Below are 18674 nucleotides of genomic sequence, written 5' to 3'. Positions count from 1 at the left end.
AAATTGAATGGGCTTATACAGGAGGGATGATCAAATAATTGTGAAATATATGAAAATTGAATCAAGCAACTTAAGCTCTTTGCACACAAAAGCCTGAACAATTTCATAACACATTTCATAACACCAAAAAAAGTGTTAAAATAAAATGGTATGTGTGTGTGTGTGTGCATATCGAATTAATCTTAAAGTAATTAATTCCATATAAGTTTGCCAGTCAGTGTTGGTGACTGTGCACGTGTTTGCGTGTGCGTGTGTGTGTGTGTGCCCATGTGCACACTGTACATACATTTCACCTGTTGCTTGCCTGGCTCTATACACCAATCCTCGGTGGAGGACGAGAGAATATTGAAAGCATAGCATATAGGAGTCGTGAATAAAATTGACAGCACATATTTTTCCTATAGTCCTTATCAAGGTTGGCCAGAAAGAGGTGGAGGAGGAAACCTACAGTATACCGACTCTCTGACAGCAGATGTCTTGTTGACGTTGACGATAGCACAAACAAACAGAACGTATACAAGCATAGAGAGTTACCACCTGACTGCAGCTATATGAACATATTATGAACCCAGTTTGGCACTGTGATTCTGTTTCAGTATGATGCCATGTAGCCGCAGTGCAGCAATGCAATATGAGCTCACTACACCGTTTAGCACTGAGTCTACTTCAGCACGACGCCTTAATGTAGCCACACTGCTACATTAAGGTGAAGCTGAACCCATCGTTTAGCACTGTGATGAGTCTGCTTCAGCACGACGCCTTAATGTAGCCACACTGCTACATTAAGGTGAAGCTGAACCCATCGTTTAGCACTGTGATGAGTCTGCTTCAGCACGACGCCTTAATGTAGCCACACTGCTACATTAAGGTGAAGCTGAACCCATCGTTTAGCACTGTGATGAGTCTGCTTCAGCACGACGCCTTAGTGTAGCCACACTGCTACATTAAGGTGAAGCTGAAGCCATCGTTTAGCACTGTGATGAGTCTGCTTCAGTACACTCAAAGTGAAAGCACAGCAACTCATGGAGACCATGTATGTTCAAACTGTGGTTTTCTGAGCACTGGTGTTTTTGTTGGAATCAGAATGCCAGCCTGCATGGGTAGCCTGTGTGTCCATGTGTCTGTGGGCAGCTAATCTCCGGCAATGTTTCCACACGGGCCTGTTTTAGCGCCCACCAGGAGGCAGATTTTTGCAACATCAAGCAACTCGGTACACATTATCTCAATAGTTATGTGATTTTCATATTCCATCCTAATTTGTGCATTTTGAACATTGCTGGCCTACAATGACCTACCTGACCTGGCGGCGACTTGTGCTCCGAGAAGCACTCTTTCTAGTTGTATCTGAATCTTAAAATGTTCGCAGTTGGCGGTTGGCGGTCTTGATATCGGAAGGTCGCTAGTTCGTATCCCCGGACCGGCACGTTAAAATTACCACCGCTGAATGCCCTTGGACAAGGCATTGAACCCCGACCATGAAATGTTCTATGAGCAGGGCCTGGCTGTAAACAAGTTATTGAGCTTAGTCCAGTTACCCTGGGTAAACATAGTAACTTTCTTTCTTTCTTTTTTCCTCTTTTTGCTCCTCTTTCTGAAGTACACTCCACATGGCTGCGGATGATTACCTGAGCCCTTCTCTATCCCCAACGCCAGGACCATCCATCCCAGCCTCTACACATGTCAATGTATCAATCAAATAGGAACCCTGTGGGGTATTTGTATGTTAGTTCTTAACAGTGGAGATAAAATTATGCTTTTGACATGCTATGCAAAAGACACATAGGCCTATCTTTTTACAGAATTCGACATAGTGGCAAAATGTCTGAGGTTAGGAGTAGAATCACTTTGCTCTTTCTGCTGCCAATGGATAATAACGCCTGTGTGTGTGTGTGTGTGTGTGTGTGTGTGTGTGTGTGTGTGTGTGTACAAAAATAGAATCTCACCACGGAGTAACCTCGCGTCTCAGAGGACAGTCAAGACGGGCAGTGTCAGCAGACCAATCACAGGCAGGCGGGGCGTTACCATGCCTCAGACATGCCTATGCTCGGACACAAACGAGATTCACGCATTCACGCAACCCATCTAATCTAAGTGCACCTGTTATATCTGTTTTATCCATGATGACAGTCAGGGAGAAGAGAGCACATATTCCCTTAGGTCTCTCCCTGACAGGTGAGATTCATTGGCTATGTGTGTCTGTCTCAGACTCATTAAAGGACTCACTTCCAATCAGGAAGCCTTGGCTGATGAAGCCCTACAGGACTGTACTGTAATCCTCCCCTCCATCCTGTAGAGTCTACAGGACTGTACTGTAATCCTCCCCTACATCCATCCCTTCTCTTTCGTCTCTTTCTATCCATCCCAACTGGAGAAAGCCATGCAGGGATCCCACCTCTTGAGAGGCTTCCTCTCAATCTCTCAGCCTCCAAGCTGAAGATGTGAGCAGTGAAGGATGTAAAGAACAGCTCTGTTTTGAGTATACTCATACTGACACACATCAAAAGGACAGTGTATACCTTCATATCATGCTGAATGTCATTGTTTGGGTATAAGCTGAGCTCCAGGGACTGTCACTGATGATGCCATCATGCACACTACTAGAGGGCTCTATCACCATGGGAGCACACTTGACTGGATGAGTCCCGTTAAGAACACAGCAACACCCAAAGGGTGGAAACATTTTGAAAAGTGTGGGAGATATATGTCTGTATACACTACTCTGTGGTCTCTGTAAATGTACAGAGTGCAACAAATTAGAATAGAGAGGGGGGGGGGGTAACTGCCTGTCAGTGGGGAGTGTTGGCTGATGAATGAATATCAACATCCTAATACATCCTAATACTGGGGGGTCAAATTATGACAGGCAATTCCTGCAGTCAAAAAACACTTTGTTTGAAATACACACTCATGCTTTCCAAGGTGTGATTTGGGGTCCTAAGGATGAATATAAAATGAATATCAACATCTTAAAACCAAAATGTTAAATTGTGGGTTTGAGCTCACATGCCCTTTTGATGTAAATCAATAGGGGGGGGGGGGGGGTAACTACCTGTCAGTTTTGTTTTTGTTTTGATTGTATTGCTGTATTGTTGTACTGTTCTTTCTGCTTTGGCAATGTAAACGTATGTTTTCTCATGCCAATAAAGCCCTTTGAATTGAATTGAATTGAATTGAGTGTTGGCTGGGAGGAGCAGTAGGACTAAGGCCCTATACGTCCTCTCTGGGGAATGAATATCAACATCCTAATACATCCTAATACTGGGGGGTCAAATTATGACAGGCAATTCCCCCCAGTCAAAAAACACTTTGAAATAGACACTCATGCTTTCCAAGGTGTGATTTGGGGTCCTAAGGATGAATACAAAATGCTCACAATGCATCATGGCCATGGGACTTGCATGCAGTGAAAGGCCTAAACAGAGAGAAAGGTTGTTTTTGTAGATTGATGATAACCGAATGCACATCAACATTGTGACAGTTTCTCTTTAAGAATGTGTGGGCCCAGTTTGACTATACTACCATCGAACCCCCAATTTGGTCCTTTTTTACCAGAATTTCCAACCGTGCACAGATCCATAAACCTGTTACACTCGATCTGGCGGTCAATCCATGCCTGATGTCACCGCCAAGGGAGACTATAGAAAGAATAATGGAACAGCGACTGTATCTGATGCTCTCCAGTGGCAAGACTCATTGTAAATGTGAAAGGCGAAAAACAGACAGCCCTGTCCAAAACGTTCGACACAGCTAACCGTTTATAGAGTTCTTTGTTTACAACAGTTCCACTCTTCATACTTGTCTCAGAGGAATGTGAGAAGGGTGAGATGGAATCAGATATCTATTGTCTGAGAGACAACTGCATTTGTACTTCAACAGTTCAAAGGCCTTCAGAGCAGTCTGGGAGACTGTGACTTGAACTACTGCTGACCTTAAGCCTCACATTCTTTCATGACATCAGTCAGTGTTTTGTGGAAAGGTGTTGTCGGCGTGTATGTTAATGAAACTGAATCATTCTATCCAAGTCTAAGAAGGGTTTTTATCAAGGGCCATTTAGAGGCTTATCAATTTCCCAGCTTCAAAAGAGAGGGCTAACACCAAGGGCCAGAGAGATATGCTGAAATCACTCTCTGCACAGTGGAACAGCCTTCCTAATGAGGAAGCTTATCGTAGGAGAATTCTATAATTGTGGGGTAAAATATAAAGCTCCATCAGACATTAGATAAACTAAAATATAATCGCTAGGCGTGATGTACATATTTTTGCTTTACGTAGAGGCAGACTTCATGCATGCATTCTTATACTTCAAAAGAATACGCAAAATATAAAAAGGAAAGTGCTAGGAGGAGGCAAGGACTTAGCCTATACAGTACAACATAATAAAACCATTTAAACATGGTTCGTAAACAAGATACATAATTACAAATAACATGATTACAGTATAATACAAAATAAAAAGTCTAGAACATGATTGAAATATTTGATTATCTATGACATAATTATAGAGATTAGAGATGATGGAGACCACAAATCTTGCATAGTTTAGGAAACAAACATACAGTATGTGAATCAGAATCATCGTTATTGTCACATCAAGGTGCAGGTGTAAAACTGTGGATTACCAATTATCTTTGTACAAGCTCCATTGTTTTTGAAAAGAAATAAGGGACGGGGCTCAGGGATGGAAAAAAGAGACAACAAGGTATCTATGTATCTAAATATTTACATACTCTCATACCACCAAAACATACAGTATACATAATGTATAGAGATTTAGAAATAAGGTGCGTGAGCATAGCAGCTGGTACAGTAAGTATAAACTGTTCATGAAATTAGTGCACGAAGAGTATCAGTGTGTTGTACATGAGATTAATAGTTTAATCTTATTATTCATTAAAACCATGACTTCCACTTTTATTTGGATCCAATTAAACACTGATTTGAAATTCATACATAATAACTGCGTTGGCAAATTGACCGGCTTTGAAACTGGCTTTTGAAAACTGTTTCTTATGAGCTTGTAATATTTTCCCTTTCTCACACACTTCAAAAGAGCTCACGAGATGAAAGGCAATTGTTTGTCAAAAGACATCAATTTCAGAGTCAAAACTGGAAAAAGTGCTCCTCGGAGCACAGGTCAGGTCAAGGAAGACCACCTCCAACCACTGCAGATGTACTAGTTATAAAATAATCATAATATATAATAATCATACTAACCTTTTATTCGTTAAAATAAGTTCCGGATCGTAGAAACTTTCCCAGCTCATCAATCCCACGGCTGAAGGCCTCATCATGTTCACCAACCATTTTGAGAGAGATTGATAGTGAGTTCACACATGCACACAGAGGAGCAGCAGTCTGATTGGTTACTTATCACTGTGACATCAGGACATTGCACCAGTTAGGAGCACTGCCAAGTTGAATGTGTCCAAGTTGACACACGATGGTAGGGAAGAATCAGAGGAGCAATGTCGCCCAGGATCCAAGTAAATAAGACTGTTTGAGGTCGAGATCACGAAGCGTGTCCCCTCTCATATTCCCTTCACTTGCTCTCTGATGTGCTCATTTATTTATGGATCCGGCAAAGCAACCATCAGAGAATTTACATCAGCTGTCCTCCTGAGGAGCTCTGTCACATCTACATATTTTTAATATCTCATAACTCAAACAGGCCCGGCTTGTCACCGCTCATCAAAAAGATGCAATGCCTCTTCTGACATCTATCAACTCTCCCTCCAAACCGTTTGGATGTGTCCCATAAACCCTTCACTTCCTGGCCACAGAAGTTTAGCACTTTGGACGATTTACTATCCACAGTCCATTACAGCACAGCAAGACATTTGGTCCTGCATGGCACATCAGTTGTTGCTACACAGGCTCTATAGAACCAGTGGCATTGTAGAACGAACCCTCACATGTATATCTACTGTAGATATTCCAGAGCAATTGCTGTTGTTTAAAAAAAAAACAAGGGCAATTGCCTTCTATGTCTGTGTCTATGTTAACTTTAATAATTGGACTGCATGCCCCTGGAAAGCCACAGGAATCCATGGGATTCGTGGTCGGCTGCTGCATTCATGCAGTCAGAAACTATAGATAGAGCCTTGGTGTCCAATATATTAAAAGTCACTGGAGGCACATATTGTTCTATCCAACTGTGAAAAACTCTATTAATGTCTCCACCAAAGTTTGGGGCTTTCAAAGTTTGGAGGATTGGCCTGTTTTGAAAAAAAGAAAAAGAAAAAAGGAATGCAGCGTGCAATTTACGTGAAATCTTTCACAGACTTTCCTACTAGGCTAAGGAATATATCCCACCCTTTTCACATTGGCATGTTATAGCGCCACCAACAGGTGGATTTTTTTGCTAAACACATTTTTGGAACAAAATGCCTCAAATCATCCAATTGCCATCCAAGGCATAAGAAGAAAGGTGCCGTGTCATTAGTCAGAAGGTTCATTGTTCCGAAATTACTATCCCTATCTCTAACCCTAACCTAAACCTAACCGCAAGCACGGGAGCAAACCTAAACCTAACCGCAAGCACGGGAGCAGTGCATGTTCGGACTAATGGGACTTCGGATCTATGGGCAGTTTCCAGAAGAAATGGCACCCTTTTCCATTTCTCCTGGTGGCCTATTATAGACCTGTGCCCCGAGGGGCACATTATCTAGTTATTTCCGTTCCCAAAAAGGCAAGCTGTAAGGAAATGTATGATCACTGCCCAGTCACTTTGACTTCTGCAGTGTTTTGATAGAGTCTAACAACTATCGAACTTTCTATGTCTTCCTCTGTGACTCCTGCCACCTGCATGACGTCTCTCACCGCATCCACAACCTCCATCCTCTTGGGCCTTCCTCTTCTTCTCGTATTACCCTTGCATCGCATACTAAAGTATACTGTATATAATATGGTATATACTGTATATACGGTATATACCCCCTCCTGTAGCCTGTAGACTTTTAATAGCCATATGAATCAGGGCAGCTTCCTGTCAGCTTTGATTCCAGGTAATTTATACTTCAGATTTACACGTCAGATTGAGGCAGGAGAAAAGCGGTGTGGATGTTATCAGGTAAGCAATTTAACGACGGATGTAAAGTTAAATATGCCAAAAAAAAGGGCTGACCTTTTAAGTGTCAATTCATTAATCATGCAAGTCATCCTGGAAGTACCAATTAACTGCAAATCATCACATTTTAAAGAATCCAGCAGGTCTGACTGTCACTCTCTGTTTTATCACAGCAGCCATTCTGGATTATCATGTCTGACAAAACTATAAGCCTGTGCGTGGATGCGTGTGCACACGTGCAGAGCATCAGAATAATTAATGGAATCCACTGAATAGAACAATGAAATGACTATGTGGTGTAATCAGCACAGATGTACCCAGAATAGAGGGTCATCCATCTTGTGTAGACCGGGCACAGTCTAGATCTATTCTGTATCACCTTGATAACAGGTACACACAATAAACAGAAGAGTGAATTACATGGCAATCACATCGCCCATTTATACGAAATACTCTTACAATACACGAGACGGCTTACTGGGTGGAATAGCCCTGGACTGGACTGGCAAGGAGACAAAGGTGAGGTTTGCCATAAAGACTGGGAATGTGGCTGGCACTATGAGCACCTCCCCGAGCCAGGCGGGTGTCTGTCCAGCTGTGGTTGTTTGTAGGGCTGCTGGCTCAGGATAGGCAGGCATTCAAACAGAAACAACCTGGTAGAATTCATAGGCTGGTGGCGCAGAAAGGATCAGGCTGTATTGCCATCAGTCTTTTTGTTTGCTTTGTTTGTCTGCAATAAACTACACTTCATAATAGGGGATGTTTTACACAGATGTTTGACTTCAATACTGTATTTTGCTTCCCTTGAGCCAGGGTCATAATATAAAAGCCTCAAGTCTCATGGCTGACTATCTTTTTTCCTTCACTGCCTCCCCTATCCACCATCTCAGTGTTGTTAAGACGTAGTGGAAGCAACTTCTCCAATGTATTCCTCCTTTTTATATATTATTTTATTTAATCTAGCCTACCATGCTTACATTCTTGGAGAAAAGGGACAGGCTCCCTTGAGGATAAAAAAACCCCATCCATTTCTTTCCAGACTGTCAGCCCTCTTAACGTGATGCGCTGCATTGTGCTTTGATGGGAGACATACTGGAGTATAATCACTCCATCTCTCTCCCTGTTCAATGAGCCAACCTGTTTGGACCTGACAGGAGTGACTTATGAATGCCATGACTTTCATCTATCAGCACCACACAAACATTGCTTGCTTGACCTTAATTTCAGTGCTTATGAAACTAGAAAAGTATTTATCTTGTATTCTCCATTGTTCTTATTATCCTGTCTTCCTGAACTGTCTGTGTCTGTCTGTCTGTCTGTCTGTCTGTCTGTCTGTCTGTCTCTCCATTGCACCCACTCACTGTCTTTCATATAAGCTTCATATTCAAAGACAGCATAATACCACTACACTGTAGCACAAAATCAATACCATTTAAAATTCCAACATATTTATGTTCGGTGAATAGCACAAGTGTAGACTATCAATTAAATCCAAGAAAAAATGTTATATTTAGATAGGCCTACAATATGACGTATACAGCCTACAAATTATTATTATTATTACACAATGTAGATGTTGATCTTAATTTCAATTCCAGGTAGTCCAGCCATCTCTTTCAAAAAGAAAGAAAGAAAGAAAGAAAGAAAGAAAGAAAGAAAGAAAGAAAGAAAGAAAGAAAGAAAGAAAGAAAGAAAGAAAGAAAGAAAGAAAGAAAGAAAGAAAATTATTACAATTTCCAATAAAGTCAAACCTGCTCTTTATGCAAGTTCTATATTGAGATGCAATCAGTGATTCTACTGCACACAATAAATATATATTGCCTTGGTGAAAAACAATATAGACAAATGAAAACCCCTTGAACAAACACAACATGTATGTACGGTACAGTAGGTGAGTATTAAATGGCCCACTGTTTAACAGATGACATATAAAGGCTCGGATGTTGTAAATAGCTGGTTTAATTACTTTTAATTCATTCTCTAATGATTATTACTTCTAACAAATTCAATAACATATGCGTGTCAGTGCTGACCTTGGTTTGACACGCAGACGCAGTCCTTAGTTTCATTAAATGCAAAATATAAGAGACAAGAATACAATTTAATTGATTGGAAACTGATTACTGTACGTCTCTAACAGCACTCGCCCACTGTAGATGTGCCAACATACCGGTAATTTATACAATGAGCTAATTAAAACGAATGGTACATTTCAGCGATTAAAGAAGTACTCACATGACTTGAGTAAAAGTGTCAATACCACAATGTAGAAATACTACAAAATGTATACAAAATGTTTTGAAAATAGCATACAAGCCTGTAGGCTTATAGATCTTCTATTTTCAAATAGCCAAAGGATGAAGTGGTTAATGTATTGTTTTGTAATTATCAAATTCTATAAAGTAACAAAAGATTTCAAATAATTATAGTGGAGTAAAAAGTACAATAGTTGCCTCTGGGATGTAGTGGAGTAGGAGTATTGAAGTATTGAAAATTGGGAATAGTCCAGTAAAACTTTACTTAGGTACAGTACTTGACTAAATGTACTTAGTTACTTTGCACCACTGGTAAATGTTCAATCATAATACCTCCTTACATAGTGTATTACAGATAAATACTTTTTATCTGTACTATTCTGTAAAGAATATAACTTTACCACACTGTCTGTCTTCATCCATCCACTGAGAATAATCCAATCCACAATCTACATTCAGATGTAATACTCCAAAGGCAGATTTTAGTATTCATCAAGTACAACAGGCATCTTTACAAGCGAACTTGAATATATGTGCGTTCTCCCTGCACTTTCCCTCCCCGCGGAGTGTAAATCATGAAAAATATCCAACACTACAGTTCTTTGTTGGCCAAGTTAACATCAGGCAGAGAATGGATGATGGGGTTGTTTGTGACCTGCAGTGATCTATGGTAATTCTCATGTTTCCCCTCTCGCTCAGTGAAAGGGCCGACAAGCCATTCTGTTTGCCAGCGTAGGAACATCGATATGTTAATCATTGGAGTCGTTCATTTCTTTCAAACGCCACAGCCAGCTGGAGGTTGAAGCGATAACAACACTCCGATACCCTTCTCCACGGCTGATTAATTGGCATATTAATTGTCCAGCTATGTCCCTCTCTCTATCAATCTCCACCAATCATAGTTTATTAAATAAAGACAGAAATATACCTTCTGCATACAGGCCCGGATGGATCCTCGTTATGTAACTGCATTTGTCTCCTCGGGGGAGCACTGGGCACACGGTACATAAAGGAGACCATCAACTCACATCAGATAATTGATTTAGCATCAGTTACTGTACATGCAGTACATCATACTGATCTATAACCCTTTAGGATTATTTTGTGCACTGCCGTCCATTGACAAAGCATTGGATCAGCTGTTAACAGAGGTGATTTAAGTTTCCGTGTGTGGACATCTGGTTGTGGCTAGTTTAAAATTGATACGATAGCATAAATTGCTATCATTGCTCTCCAGGCAGAATTCTGGGCTGTCAAAGACTACTTTATACTGGACTTAAGATCCTTATTGATCAGCGTCAATAGCTTAATGGGTAGAGGTTGTCTGGTAATCAGAAGCTCACCACTTAAACTTAACCTCCTTAACACGGTATCAAAATGTTCCTGAGCAAGATAATTAACCCCAAACTGCTCCCCCACGTAAGTGCTCATCATCTGGGCAGCCATCAGCTGGGTGAAGTTGAAACTGAACTGAAATTCCCCCACGGGAAGAAAGGTCTCACTATAGTTCTCATATGAGTGCATCTTTTGGAAATCACAAACCCTGATGTCTCTAGACCAGTGGTTTTCAACCCTTTTCATATCAAGGTGAATTATTGATTCTGCATTTGAGCCACGGACCACCATTTGATAAGATTTAACCTCTCAGATCCAAAAACGTATAATATTTTCAAAATATTATTTTGTTATCGTTGGATAAAATGTTGTCGACAATTCGATTCTGTATTGATGTGGTACCATAGGACAGATAATTAATAGGGATGTTATTAGTTCATACTAATCGATTAATAGCTGTTAAACAAATCTTCAATAAATGTAACAGTTAACAATTAATCAAACATGTTGCAGTTCTATCATTGGGCGGTATTCTGTGAATGTAATGCTGCCGAGGAACGTGGGCCGGTAAAAAAAAAGTCCCCCAATACTTGGTAGCCAGAGAAACGTCTCTGCCAGGGGTAGGCAACCTTTAATATCAAAAATGTATTCAAATTCTGTCTGGAGCTGCAAATTATGTTTGCTGTAATAAAACATAACGTAAGCCAGCAGCGTTGGCGGTGAAAGCAATAAGTTCTTTATTTTCCTTCAATAATTTGTTTCTTATTTTTATCTGGTGTATAGGCGTCACTTTATCTTACTATAAATGCACCACGTCTCTGTACGTGTGTGTGTGTGTGTGTGTGTGTGTGTGTGTGTGTGTGTGTGTGTGTGTGTGTGTACGGGTGTAAGTCTGCAATCCACGCAACTCGATACTGTTTGCCCCGCCGTCTTCAAATTTGGCACAGGCATTCCACACCACACTGAATGCAATGCCTGGTATGGAGTCCATCGGACAGCCGGTTGTCCAGAACCAGCACAAAAGCCTCAGCCCAGGCTCCGGACAGGGCCCAAAATAACCAATTGATCATTCTGTCGAGCTGGTTGAGTCAGCATTGTCAGAACATCATTGTGAACAGGCCAGCTCCATATATGGAAATCTAGGGGTTTGATGAGGTCAGAGTTGATTACTTACACACTCCAAATTTAACTGTCAGTTTGTACTTACGTTTGTTACAGAACACCTTTGTTCATGCCAACATGCCTAAAGGTACCCGAGCCTGCCGCAAACGAGTGTGTGATGCAAACCTTGCAGCCCTCACCTATAGATTCCATGGTGTCACATTGAGATTAGGCAACACACTTCATATTTGGGTATGCCTGACACAGAACTCCATATAGGAATAAAAGGGCCAAAGAGAGACAGATACAGAAATCACCATATATGGGCATAAAAGGGACACAGACAGATGAGTGGAACAGGTACTCTGACACAGATACAACGGGTATTGCATAGCCGGGTGGGGCATGGATCTTCAACTTCTATCGTTATCGACTCGGTGCTCTACAGCCGGCCGGGCACCGGTCTAGTTGTTTACAATAGGAGAATGTAAGAATACGTGTAAATAAATGATTAAAATGTAAAGAAAAACAAAAGAAAACCTCTTCCTTTACATACTTCTTTGCCCTAGCAGGTTGCCTATACCCCTGGTCGCTGCTTTTGCATGTGATGTGACAGACAAGACTGCACTTTTCATTTCATTTTATAATTATTCCTCATAAAAGATGCCGTTGCCTGGCCCTGTATCTCAAATGGTCAAAAATAATATGCCTTTTGTAATGTAGATTTTTATGTTAGACATTATTGAATGAAATTAAGAACGCTGCTTATCAACTAACCAGTTATCCTATCAATTAATGCATTCATTGATAATTAGCTAGCATCCATAATAGGTAACAGGCAAATGATCAAATAACAATTTTTCTACATCTCTAATTGCATAGCCTTATTGTAAATTAAGTAATGCAGATGTTTAATAATACATTAACTCTTGAGAGGGTTTAGAGGGTTAAGAGTTAAAGATCTATAAAGGTCCATTTGGTTACCAACTCTCCATCATTTAGCTGGGGACCACCATGGAACCCCCTCAAGGACCACTGGTTGAAAACCACTGCTCTAGTCTAGACTGCTCAAGTAATATGATGGGGAAATGATGGGGAGGATGAGTGCATTTTTGGTCCTAGATGTCCTTTTTTCACTTAACTGAAAATGAGATGTTGTGAATGTGAGGTTACCCATTTTGGGCGGGAACCCCTTTTCGTGTTTTAAACATTATGTTATAATTTAGCTATTGAAAAATAGCAGATCTACAAGATCATAGCGCGCCACCGAGTGGCACGCTACGAGCTTGTAGGTCTGCTATTTTTGAAAAACATGAAAATATTTATTTCAGAAAACTGGAGGATTTAGAAGATTTTTTTATTATTTTGAGGTCAGGCCTAAATGGGTTAAACCAATACAAGAGGGACATCTGATGTTATTTTGAGTAAACAAATGTATCAGGCCACGATGCCATGGAGACCATGAGAAGACATTCATATTGAGGATGTTTTATTTGCTCACTTTGACCACATTCACCACAGTTCAGCACTATGAACATCACAGCAGCCACGGCTTTGTGAAAAGGCTTGAACGCAATACAGCGACCGACAGAAGAATGATAAAAGTAATGGATACAACTCCGTCCTTTGGAGCCAGAGCACATCCAGAGGGCTCCCTGTTTCATCTCTGTCGCTCGCTTGATTGAAATGACTGAATGTAGAACATCCATGGAGGGCTTTCAAAGAAGTTTTGTCTCCATTTGTTGACACTTTTAACTCGAGGCTGAACTCGAAAGTAGGTCAAAAAGACGTGTTATAACGTGCAACACTTTTACCATTCAGTGATGTCAGTGAAATTGTTTCATTTCATTTTAACATACACTTTTTATTTTATACTTCGAGTCAAAATGGATGGATGATGGTAACTCGAGAACCAGGATAGGAGCATCGATATGACGTTAATCATTAGAGTCGTTAATTTCTCTCAAACGCAATAACAACACTCTGATACCCTCTGATACCCTTCTCCACGGCTGATTAATTGGCATATTAATTGTCCAGCTATGTCCCTCTCTTATCAATCTCCACCAATCATAGTTTATTAAATAAAGACAACAATTACCTCCTGCATACAGGCCCGGATGGATCCTCGTTATGTAACTGCATTTGTCTCCTCCTCCTGAGTTACCATTCTGTGATATCCGTGAAATTGTTTCATTGAATTTTCACATATAACTTTTTTTTCATTTTTACTTCAGAGTCAAAATTGAATGCAAGGTTCAAATGAATTGCCTTTGTACTGTTATCATCCACCCACGGCACAGCTTTTAACAAAATCATTATCTCATGGCTAAAACACTCCAGTTAAACCTCAAAACTCACCCATATTCCCCATAGAAGCTTCAATGGCCCACATTAATTTTCCACCCACATTCACCACCCCCTTACTGGCACTACGGTTAACATATTGCTGCAGCACATTATCCAACAAAACCCCTATTGTGACACGAGCAAAGCAGCACATCTGTGCCGATTACCTGTGTCAAAGTTCATTTGTTATTGTGTTGACCCTCCCACTCACCTTGGCATGGACCAGGTGCATTATTATCCGCTGCAGCCAATCAGAGCCTATGCTGACCTTTAAAACACCCCCGGGTTGCCCTGCCATTGAACCCAGCCAAAGGGTCATCCAATATATGACAGGTTTATGAATCATGAATTAACCCACTGACCACATATTGCTCTCTGCTTCGCCACCTTTACATTACGGCTTAATGTACATGGTGCTGGAACGACCGTGTCACTCCAGAAAAAAGTAATTTCAACTGCAATACGTGTACAGTGTATAAATCCCCCTTTATTCTAACTTTGTGCCCCAAACATCCTCTTTCTCTTTGAGAAAAGTGACACACAGTGTTTGTCCGTTCAATTAGCTGTTTATCAATTTAGCTTGATTATCATGGCTTATCATGTGCTTATGCAGATGAGGGTGCTTCAACACTGGGTCAATCAGATAACGGTCAGGCCCATAATCATAATCCGTAACACATGCCATGTAACGTGAATTGACTGAGGACTGATATCGGTATTTACTTGGGAAATATTGCATCTATAAAAGGCCTATGTGAAAAGGCGATGGGGATCGTCTCTGTGCTTATTAGTTATTACTTTTGTGCCGCAGGAAGAGACTATTTAAACATGTTGTATTATTTGATGAAAAACACTATTGACAGTAACTGGCTTTTGTTAATCTATTTATTTGTACAAAATGCTAGGCCTGAGATGTTATTCTACAATTCAAATGAAGGATCAATGGTTCAATGCTATTTGTCAATTTCACTGACAAAAAAGAACACACATTCCACCAATGTTAAAGAGTGTGTGTGTGTGTGTGTGTGTGTGTGTGTGTGTGTGTGTGTGTGTGTGTGTGTGTGTGTGTGTGTGTGTGTGTGTGTGTGTGTGTGTGTGTGTGTGTGTGTGTGTGTGTGTGTGTGTGTGTGTGCTTGCGTGCGTGGTCCTGGCATTGGATCAAATATTTCTTTGAACCAATTCCTCTGCATCTAGTGATTCACAGTGAGGTGTGGGAGGTGATTTTCAGCAGCCATCCTTTGAAGCTCCATCAAAACAGACTGTGGCCAGAGGTGGCAAGAGCCCAGAGGATTCTTTTGAAGGACGTCTCCTACTGTGCTTTAAGTGTGCTTTCATTTTGACTAATGACTAAACTACCTGTTGTTGTTTTTCTTCCGTGTTAGATATGTTGGATATGTTGTATCTTTCTTTTATGAACATTAAATCAGCTTTAAGTCAAGTCAAATTATGGTGAACATTTCGTCTCCCTGCTCTTCTATTGAGACATTTAGATTGTGTCAAAGATGTCTAACCTGTCTGTCACCGCCTCACCGGGTTCAAATCTTCTTTCAAGAAGAGGGAGGTTACATAGTGCAGCATTAACGTTCAAATTTGCCCTTAATGCAAAAAATAATAATAATTATACAATAAATAAAGCATAGGCTTTTCTTAATTGTCACCTTATTGGTAATGGGTCACACACACCAAGAATGCATTTTCAGATGGTTTATTTTTCTACATCACAGAGCAGACGTTTCGGCTATGCTTCATCAGCGTGACACTGATTACCTATATGTTGATATTGTTTTGAGCGAGTCTTATGGTCTTATGGTGCTTATCGTGGTCACGAGAAAAGTTATTGTCACCTTTAATAAAGAAGAGAATGAGAAAGAGACAGTGAGTCAGAGAAAAGTGCAAAACAAGAGAGACCAAGAAAGAGATACCGATAGATTCTCTCCCGTTATTTAAACACAGACTGTTTCCCATCCTGTCGATGCCTCCTCCAGCAGACAATGGAGCGTCAGGCAGGCAGGCAGGCTGCTAGCGGTGTCATTGGTAGACTAATGACATGGCACCAGGCCCATGAATGGCTCATTGGTGTCTAGCAGTAAGTGTTGCTCCATTCCGTTCTGTCTGCCCATGCAGCACATCGTCTAGCTAAAGAACGGAGGTTGAGATTAATAACAATAATACACAGTGTGAGGAGACACAATCTATCATTACGGCAACCAAACCTTAACGCCCACCCACACCCCCGTCTGAGCCATTCAACTGTAGAATATAACCATTTGCAATTATTTGAATCCACCGCGGTACAACCGCTTTGGCCAAGCCGTGTATGGGCGAGGAGGGTGATTTTAGTTGTTACCCTAGCGAGTCCGTTTGAGTTTGAGTCAGTTGGGGTGTTGAACGAGAGGAATGGGATCATGGAAAAGATGATATAGGCTACCCCAGTAGTTGACCGGCTATTATAATCTACATACTGTTACTGTAGATGCTTGCTTTGATTCTGAAAGTTGTTGCATGTCCTCCCCTCTCTCTACTCTCGCTCAATTTCCCATTTCACTCTACAGTCGCAGTTCAACAAACTAACTAACACCATCAAAGGTGCTCAGTAGTACACAATTCAATGTGTTTTATAGGTAGTGGGTCCAGATTAAATGGGAATCAGTACCTCTGATATACTGAATGAGAATTCTCAGTATCTAGTGGCACAGTGGTTCTCAAAGCAGTTTTAATACTACCTTTGGTACTCTGATAACGGGTACAACGGCTCTCACTAAGCCCAGCCAGACCTCAGACTGTATAAATAGGTGGGGCATGCATTCCCAAAACTTGCAACGACCCCAAGTAGGCCGGTAGGTTGGCTAGTACAATTCTTCATCTGTAAATGGTATAATCTCTCATCAAGTCTGAACCATGTGGTTAATAGACACCTTAACCGACGACGTCACACTGATAAGCACTAGTATGTTTTGTGCAGGCCGGCAACATGAACCCCACCGCTCATAAGATGCTATGGAAAAGTGGTCAGTGCACTCACGTGTAAAAATGCACCATCACACTTTCAGATGCTGTTTTTCTTCTTTTGTGGATTGGAATTGCAGCATACAGTACATGATGATGTCACCATCTCAGACTATTCATTGATAATCCTTTAAGAAAATTAAATATTGATATACCTGCAGCAACAGTAGGCCTATGCCTTTAGACTGAAGAAAAATAAAAGAAAATTAAATTAAAGACAAAAGCTACCATATAGCTAACCAGCTATATGGTCCCATGAAATTGTTTACATTTAAACAAAACCATTTAGCAAAATAAAATCCCCTTTTACAGTATGTGTATAGAAACAGCTAGGAATTACATAGGTTCTCTCCCCCCTTTCTTAGTCTACTTCCTCCTGGGTGCTTCTGTGTTTATTCCTACTAACAACGCTACTGTACATGTTTAGGGCAGTGGTGCTAACAGACTCTACTGTACATGTTTAGGGCAGTGGTGCTAACAGACTCTACTGTACATGTTTAGGGCAGTGGTGCCAACAGACTATTGAGAGATTAACATTAAAATACTGCTCCTTCTTCAACCACCCGGACAAAAGCACATCTAGGTCAAAAGACTTCCTGCCGTGGTCGTTAAATGATGCCTGTTAATGATACGCATGTGTGCATAATTAAATTAATTTGGTTAGCGGACCGCATTCCAAAATATCAAAGAAATTTTGTTTTAAAGTTTGCAAGTGAATGTTGATAGGCCTACACACACACACACACACACACACACACACACACACACACAGCACTTGTCATGGCTCCATGGGCATTAAAAAAGAAGGCCAAAGTGAAAACATTCAGAATGAGAACGCTGCTCCCAGCCAGACTTCAGGGAACTAATTAATTAACAACAACAAAAAGGTCCAGGACCTCCAGGGGGCCGGCCCCCCACGCCTTTACAGATCTCCAGCCAGGAGATTGGCGGGCCACAGTGGGTTTGCAGCGGGGATCAATCCAGACAGAAAGTCTTCAAACTACCACTTATTCAGTGTTAGTATGAACTATGAAGCACACTAACATAATATACATAAGCGGAGGCGGGCATAATCATACTGATCGTCCAAAACAACAATAACTACGATCGCTTGTTATTAACAGGCGTCAATGGGTTAATAAACTAGAGGTTGTGAATTTCTATTTGATTGAATACAAAATGTAAAAGAAAAATAGCATTTTGTGTACAGGCAAAAAGGTAATGAGGTACAGTAAGATTATAAATCTCTTGCAAATCTAATTAACACTAATTAATCAGTGCCCATACCCGAGGTGGGGTTGGTAAAAGTGCCTTTCTGTGTGGAGTTTACATGTTCTTCCATGTCCCTTAGCCCTGTAACACCCAGCGTTGCAATAATACAACATATTTTTAATTAATTAATTAATTAATATATTTGTTGTTCTTTTTTCACCTAAACATCATTGATGTTCATTGCAATGCCATTGGTCATATTTGCATATAAATCTGTTATGTGACAAACTCTCCACCAAAGAAAATAATTTACACCTCCAGCCGAACATTGCAAGAAGAATCCACCTACT

The sequence above is a fragment of the Protomyctophum parallelum genome, assembly GCF_964188405.1.
Source record: "Protomyctophum parallelum genome assembly, chromosome: 7".
NCBI lineage: Eukaryota > Metazoa > Chordata > Actinopteri > Myctophiformes > Myctophidae > Protomyctophum > Protomyctophum parallelum.
The sequence above is the reverse complement of the archived record's forward strand: the minus strand, read 5'-3'. Positions refer to the sequence as shown.